The sequence below is a fragment of the Balaenoptera physalus genome (genome assembly GCF_965194825.1).
Source record: "Balaenoptera physalus genome assembly, chromosome: 19".
In the NCBI taxonomy this organism is placed as follows: Eukaryota; Metazoa; Chordata; class Mammalia; order Artiodactyla; family Balaenopteridae; genus Balaenoptera; species Balaenoptera physalus.
Window position 1 is genome coordinate 11,156,590 of NC_138900.1, and position 7,431 is coordinate 11,164,020.

At 38.0% G+C, this 7,431-nt stretch overlaps 1 pseudogene across 1 annotated transcript; it reads left to right on the forward strand.

Moving 5' to 3' along the window:
- Positions 1-18: 18 nt before the first annotated feature.
- On the forward strand, positions 19-4,058 carry LOC309649166 (proteasome maturation protein pseudogene; annotated as a pseudogene). The gene has a single exon. The product of its transcript is annotated as a proteasome maturation protein pseudogene (transcript).
- Positions 4,059-7,431: the final 3,373 nt, after the last annotated feature.

The following is a 7,431-nucleotide window of genomic DNA, read 5'->3' on the forward strand; positions in this document are numbered from 1 at the left end:
TTTCTAACCTTTTTTCCAAAAGTCTCTCATTTGCTTCACCCTAATTGGCTTCATCACAGCTAAAAATCCTTAAAACGATTTCTCTGTCATCAAAATCAGTAGCATTGGGTAACAGGCTGAGAGGCTGTTTGCAGAGCTAGTTGAAGATGAATGCCAGAGGACTTGGATCTCAGCTAAAGGACAGTATTCCAGTTACTGAACTTTCAGCAAGTGGACCTTTTGAAAGTCATGATCTTCTTCAAAAAGGTTTTTCTTGTGTGAAAAATGAACTTTTGCCCAGTCATCCTCTTGAATTATCAGGAAAAAAATTCCAGCTCGACCAAGATAAAATGAACTTTTCCACACTGAGAAACATCCAGGGTCTATTTGCTCCACTAAAACTACAAATGGAATTCAAGGCAGTGCAGCAGGTTCAGCGTCTTCCATTTCTTCCAAGCTCAAACCTTTCATTGGATATTTTGAGGGGTAATGATGAAACTACTGGATTTGAAGGTATTCTTAATAACCCATCACAAAGTGAACTAATGGGAGAACCACATTTGATGGTTGAATATAAACTCGGTTTACTGTGATACAGTGTGCTGTTCATGGAAATAGATGGGCTGCATCTTGTTTAGAGTTGTCTTTTTACTATACTTTGACGTGCACAACATTAGAAGTACTGACACATGAGAAAAAAAATCAATAGCATTGCTTTCTCTAATATCATTGCAGTAACAAATCTGGAAATGAAACATGCCCATCAGAAGTAGGATGTTTAATTAGGTGTGGAGTACCTATACAGTGGGATAGTGCACAGCAGTGAAAATGACTGAATTTAACAAATATGATAAACAAAGAGTTATAGATATATACATACAGTATAATTCCATTCATAAAACTTTAAAAAGAGGCAAAACAAATGATATTTTGTGTGTAAGTGGTACATAATAAAAAACAAGGGGACTTCCCTGGTGGCTCAATGGTTAAGAATCTGCCCGCCAATGCAGGGGACACAGGTTCGAGCACTGGTCCAGGAAGATCCCACATGCTGCGGAGCAACTAAGCCTGTGCACCACAACTACTGAGCCTGCATTCTAGAGCCCACGAGCCACAACTACTGAAGCCTGTGTGCCTAGAGCCCGTGCTCTGCAACAAGAGAAGCCACCACAATGAGAAGCCTGCGCACTGCAATGAAGAGTAGCCCCCGCTCGCAGCAACTAGAGAAAGCCCGTGTGCAGCAACGAAGACCCAATGCAGCCACAAATAAATTAATTAATTTTTTTAAAAAAAGGATATGATAAAATTCAGGAATGTGGTAGCTACAAGAAGGCAGGAAGATGAAGAGATAAGTTGGCAAAAGGATTCAAAGTTATTTTGTGTATTCTATTTCTTATGCTGGATTGTATTTACACAATTGTATACTTTTAAAATATATTTAGTATAAAGAATTTATCTGTGATGAAATTTTAAAGTTTTTAATATAGAAATTGAAGGCAACTGTGTGTATTTGTGTATGTATTACTGTATGAACATGGAGAAAGTTATGGGATATGTATGCCAGATTTTAAACAATGCTCTACACAAGGGGAGTGTGGGAGCTTGTGAAGGTATGTGCAGAGGAGAAACTTATAGGTAAGTGATGTGAAAAAAAATGCCTGTTAAAAGTGTAAAATACATACATACATCTCTGTTATTTACATGTATATGTGTTAGAAGATACTAAGAAATACTAAGAAGCATTATAACAAGGTAGTAAACTTTCAGGTGTTTTCACTTGGTGTTTTTATGCCTTGCTCGAACTTTTGACAAAGTCTATTTTGTATAATATAAGTATGGCCACCCTTGCTTTCACTTACAATTTGCATGGTATGCCTTTTTCCACACTTTCACTTTCAGCCTCTGTGTGTCTTTAAATCTGAAGTGAGTCTCTTGTAGACAGAATATAGTTGGATCTTGTTTTTTTTCATTCATTCAGCCATTCTGTCTTTTGATGGAGAAGTTTAATCCATTTACATCTAAAGTAATAATTAACAGGGAATGACTTACTATTGTCATTTGTTAATTGTTTTCTGTTTGTCTTACAGCTTTTTTGTCACTCTTTTCCCTTCTTGCTGTCTTCCTTTCTGTTTCATTGATTTTTTTTTCTCTTGGTGTGTGTGGTGATGTGCTTTGATTCCTTTCTCATTTTCTTTTGTGTACCTTCTATAGGCATTTTCTTTTTGGTTAACATGGGACTTAAACAAAACATCTTAAAACAAGCTATATTAAGCTGATAACAACTTAACTTCTATCATATACAAATGCTCAACACTTATTTCTCCCCTCACACATATTTTATGTTATTGATGTCACAAATTATGTCTTCATATTGTGTAGCTACTAACATATTTTTGTAGTTATAATTATTTTTACTTCTGTATTTTAATCTCTATTCCAGAATTAAACGTGATTTATGCACCACCATTACAATATCACAGAATTCTGTATTTGTCTATACATTTACCTTTTCCAGTGAGCTTTTTACTTTCATATTCTTTCATGTTGCTGTTTAGCATCATTTCCACTTGAAGAACTTCCTTTAGCATTTCTTGTAAGGCAGGTCTAGTGGTGATGAACTCCCTCAGCATATTATCCCACTCCCTCTGGCCTGCAAGACATCTGCTGAGAAATCTGCTGAGAGTCTTATAGGGGTCCCCTTGTACATGACGAATTGCTTTTCTCTTGTTGCTTTCAAAATTCTCTTTGTCTTTGACTTTTGACAATTTGATTACAATTTGTCTCACTGTGGATTACTTTGGATTCATCCTATTTTGAGTCTATATGGCTTCATTTTTTAATAAATTTATTTATTTATTTTTGGCTGTGTTGGGTCTTCATTGCGGTGTGCAGACTTCTCATTGCAGTGGTTTCTCCTGTTGTGGAGCACGGGCTCTAGGCATGTGGGCTTCAGTAGTTGTGGTGCAGGGGCTTACTTGCTCCACAGCATGTGGGATCCTCCTGGACCAGGGCTCAAACCCGTGTCCCCTGCATTGGCAGGCAGATTCTTAACCACTGCCCCACCAGGGAAGCCCCTATATGGCTTCTTGAATCTGGATGTCATACATTTTCCCAGATTTGGGAAGTTTGGAGCCATTATTTCTTTTCTTTCTTTTTTAAATCAAGGTAACATTGGTTTATAACATTATATGTTTCATGTGTACAACATTATATTTCTACTTCTGTATACACTAAGGCGTGCTTACCACCGAAAATTTAGCTTCCATCCATGACTCTACAGTTGACCCCCTGTTGGGAAGCCAAGATATCGAGTAATATCCTCTGAACTGAGAAGGAACTTTGAGACTGAAATATGAAGCAGGCCACTCCATAAAGTGCAATTATGAAGTTTATTATGGGTAACTTACATACAGGCAGGAAAGATCTGGTGGATGGATGATCCAGAAGCATTCGCAGCTGCACTCCATGTCATCGAAAAGGGTACAGGGGAGTTTAAAGGGGCCGAAGCTAAAAATAGAATCTGACTACCAAGTAAGAAGCATACCCACACTGACAAGAACTGGGGATTTTTCCTCTCTCTGGGGGTCTCATGACCATTGACCATCTGCACCAGCAAAGGCATTCTTCCAGTTTTCGTATCAGATGAAGGCAAGGGTAAAAATTGATAGGGAACTTATCTGGCTTGGGCGCATTCCTTGTGAGTAGGCTAAAGTTCAGTCACTCAGAAAAGGGAGAGGGTAGGACTGTGGGCCTGAGATGGAGTTGACAAAATGGAGTCAGTGTGGTGAAGCCACACACTCCCTTTAACCATTTCACCTTCCCGCACCCACCCCCTACTCCTTCCCCTCTGTCAACCACCACTCTATTCTCTATATCTACACATTTGGTTTGATTTGGTTTGTTCATTTATTTATTTATTTTTTCTATATCCCACATATGAGCAAAACCATATATTATTTGTTTTTCTCTGTCTGATTTATTTCATTTAGCATAATACCCTCAAGGTCCATCCATGCTGTTGCAAATGGCAGGGTTTCACCTTTTATGGATGAATAATATTCCTGTGTGTGTGTGTGTGTGTGTGTGTGTGTGTGTGTGTGTGTGTATCTCCCACATGTTCTTTATCCATTCATCTGTTGATGGGCACTTAGGTGTTGCCATATCTTGGCTATTAATAATAATACTAAGATGAACATAGGGGTGCATATATCATCTTGAATTAGTGTTTTTTTGTTCTTTGGATACATACCCAGAAGTGGAATAGCTGGATCACATGGTAGCTCTATTCTTAATTTTTTGAGGAATCTCCATCCTTTTTTCCAAAGTGGCTGCACCAATTTACATTCCCACCAACAGTGTAGGAGGGTTCCCTTTTCTCCAACACTTATTTCTTGTCTTTTTGATAATAGCCTTTCTAACAGGTGAGAGATGATGTCTCATTGTGGTTTTCATTTGCATTTCCCTAATAATTAGTGATGTTGAACATCTTTTCATGTGCCTGTTGGCCATCTGTATGTCTTCTTTGGAAAAATGTCTATTCAGCTCCTCTTTTTAAATTGATTGTTTAAATTGGATTGTTTTGGTTTTTAAATTGGATTGTTTAGGTTTTTTGTTGTTGTTGAGTTGTATTAGTTTTAATTATTGGCCATGTGATTGAATTTGATCTGTAGCCTACCCACCCCCACCAAGGTAGAACCGATATCGCATGGTTCAAATCCCCAACCCTGTAATCACACAGTTGGTCTTTCCAGCATGACCAGCCCCTATTCTGAAGCTATTGAGGGGTTCCATGTGAATCACCTTATTAGCATAAACTCCAGTGTGATCTAAGGGGCTTATGAATAACAAAGACATTCTTATTACTCAGGAAATTCCAAGGATTTGGAGTCTCCCTCCCAGGAACCAGGCACAAAGGCCAGTCTACTTCTTTATCATTCAACACTGCTGCAAAGAAGACACAAATAGGTTGAAATTAAGAGGACAGAAAAAGATATACCATACAAAAGGTAACCAGAATAGAGCTGAAGAGGTTAACAAATTAATAGATCTATCAAAGGATCAAAATAAATCGTTCAGTGAAAGGCCCAAATATAATGGAAAACTAATATCTGGGAAGTACATTATTTAATATAGTAGGAGAAAGATGGTTTATTCAATAAACAGAGTTAGGTAAATGGACTAACAGAATGTGTGTGGGAGTAATTATATACCAATTTTATTTTATATACATATACACACACATGTGCACACACACATTAACGATGCATGGAATAATTAAATGACTCAGTGAAAATCAGGTAAATATAACTTAAATTCTGATATAGGCATGGATTTTCTAAGCATAACACCAAAGATAAAAACACTAAAATACTGAGAGGTTTGACTTGATAATTATTTGTAAATATCAAAAAAAAATGCCTGAATGGCAATAGTTATATATATTTTTTAAATTATTTATTTATTTATTTATTTATGGCTGTGTTGGGTCTTCGTTTCTGTGAGAGGGCGTTCTCTAGTTGTGGCAAGCGGGGGCCTCTCTTCATCGCGGTGCACGGGCCTCTCACTATCGCGGCCTCTTTTGTTGCGGAGCGCAGGCTCCAGATGCGCAGGCTCAGTAATTGTGGCTCATGGGCCCAGCCGCTCTGCGGCATGTGGGATCTTCCCAGACCAGGGCTCAAACCCGTGTCCCCTGCATTGGCAGGCAGACTCTCAACCACTGCGCCACCAGGGAAGCCCAATAGTTATATTTCTAAAAATTGAATTGGGACAGAAAGTTTAATGTATATGATTGATAAACAGATGATAATTTTAACACAATGTGCCTGTTTCACTCAGTATTGTTAATAGTCCATACCCAAAGAGGAAAAGAAGTCAGTTACTTTGTGTTTTAGGATTTCATCCTGCCTTCTGTAATGTGCAACCTATGAACGTTTAGATCACTCGTTACTTCCTTAAAATATTTTTTGGATTCATTGCTCCTCAATAATCCTAGCACTCCCCCTACTTTCACAATACTCTTGCCTCTTCCTCCTCAATGAAGACATTCCCCCCCCGCCATATTTCTTTACACTTTGCATAGGTATCTCCACTTTCTTCATAACAATGATTGATTACTCCCATGTATCTTAGGCTTATGTTGTTTTGTTTTGTTTTTTTAAATATTTATTTATTTGGCTGTGCCGGTCTTAGTTGCAGCATGTGGGATCTTTTTTAGTTGCAGCATGCGAACTCTTAGTTGCGGCATGTGAGATCTAGTTCCCTGACCAGGGATCAAACCGGGGCCCCCTGCATTGGGAGTGCGGAGTCTTAGCCACTGGACCACCGGGGAAGTCCCTTAGGCTTATGTTTTGATATATTAATCAATGTAGGTTTTCCCTCCTGCTTTTTCTGTTATTCAGTGATCCTCCCCCATTCCAACATTAGGCCAAGAGGCATCTATCACCCTGTGATCTAGAAAGGAGAAAGAAGGAAACAAAACCAAAACTCTCTATTTTGGAGATTCAAAATCAGATTTTAGATGCAAGTTAGCAAACATTTTTGAAGGATTTTGTGCTCCTCCAGACTAGTTCAGATTGCCTAGTTTTGCAGAGGGAAGAGGGGATTTTATAATGTGAAACTTCCTCTCTACAAAGCAGTGGGAATATACACAACAGATTGGACTTAAACTCCACCCTGCAAACAGAGGCACCAACGTGCCTGATGAAACACTGAGTGAGATGAGCTTACCCTCAAAGTGTCAGGGAATAAATTTATGCTATGTGAAAGAATGATGACTTAGATAGAAATTATAATGAGTCATAATAAACATGTTTGCATTTCCCTCATTATGTTGTGGCCTGATATTCCTTTACAACATGTAATGTGGAACTGCTACATAAATATTAGGATTCACACACAGGTTTTCCTTCATGTACCCATGCTCTTTCTGAGGAGGGTCATTTTTTTATTCTGGAAAACATTATATCAGAAGTTTGGTGGTATCACTCCATTTGCCTTATAGTGTTCCACAGTACTTTTTAGAAATTTGAAAACATTTTGATTTTTCTCCCTTTGGATATTACCCCTTGTTTGCTTTCTGGAATCATCAGGAATCTGTTCTTTCTCCCCAGTATTCCAAAATTTAGACATGGGCTTATTTTAATGCATTTCCCATTAGACAAATGGGCCCTTTCAGTCTGTAAATAGATGTGTTTCAGCTCTGACCAATTATCTTGTATAAATTCTTTGCTATTTTGTCCTCTCCATGTTTATATTTCTTTCTTCTTGGGGTATCTATTATTAAGATATTCACCTCCAGGAAAGTTTTGCTACTTTTCTAATGTTTCTAATGTTCTTATCCCTTCTTCCAAATTCCTAGAGGTTCCTCCATATTATTTTCCAACTGCTCTACTGAATACTTTATCTCTTCTGTCATGTTTCTAATTCCAAATAGGTCTTTTTAGTCTTCTAAAA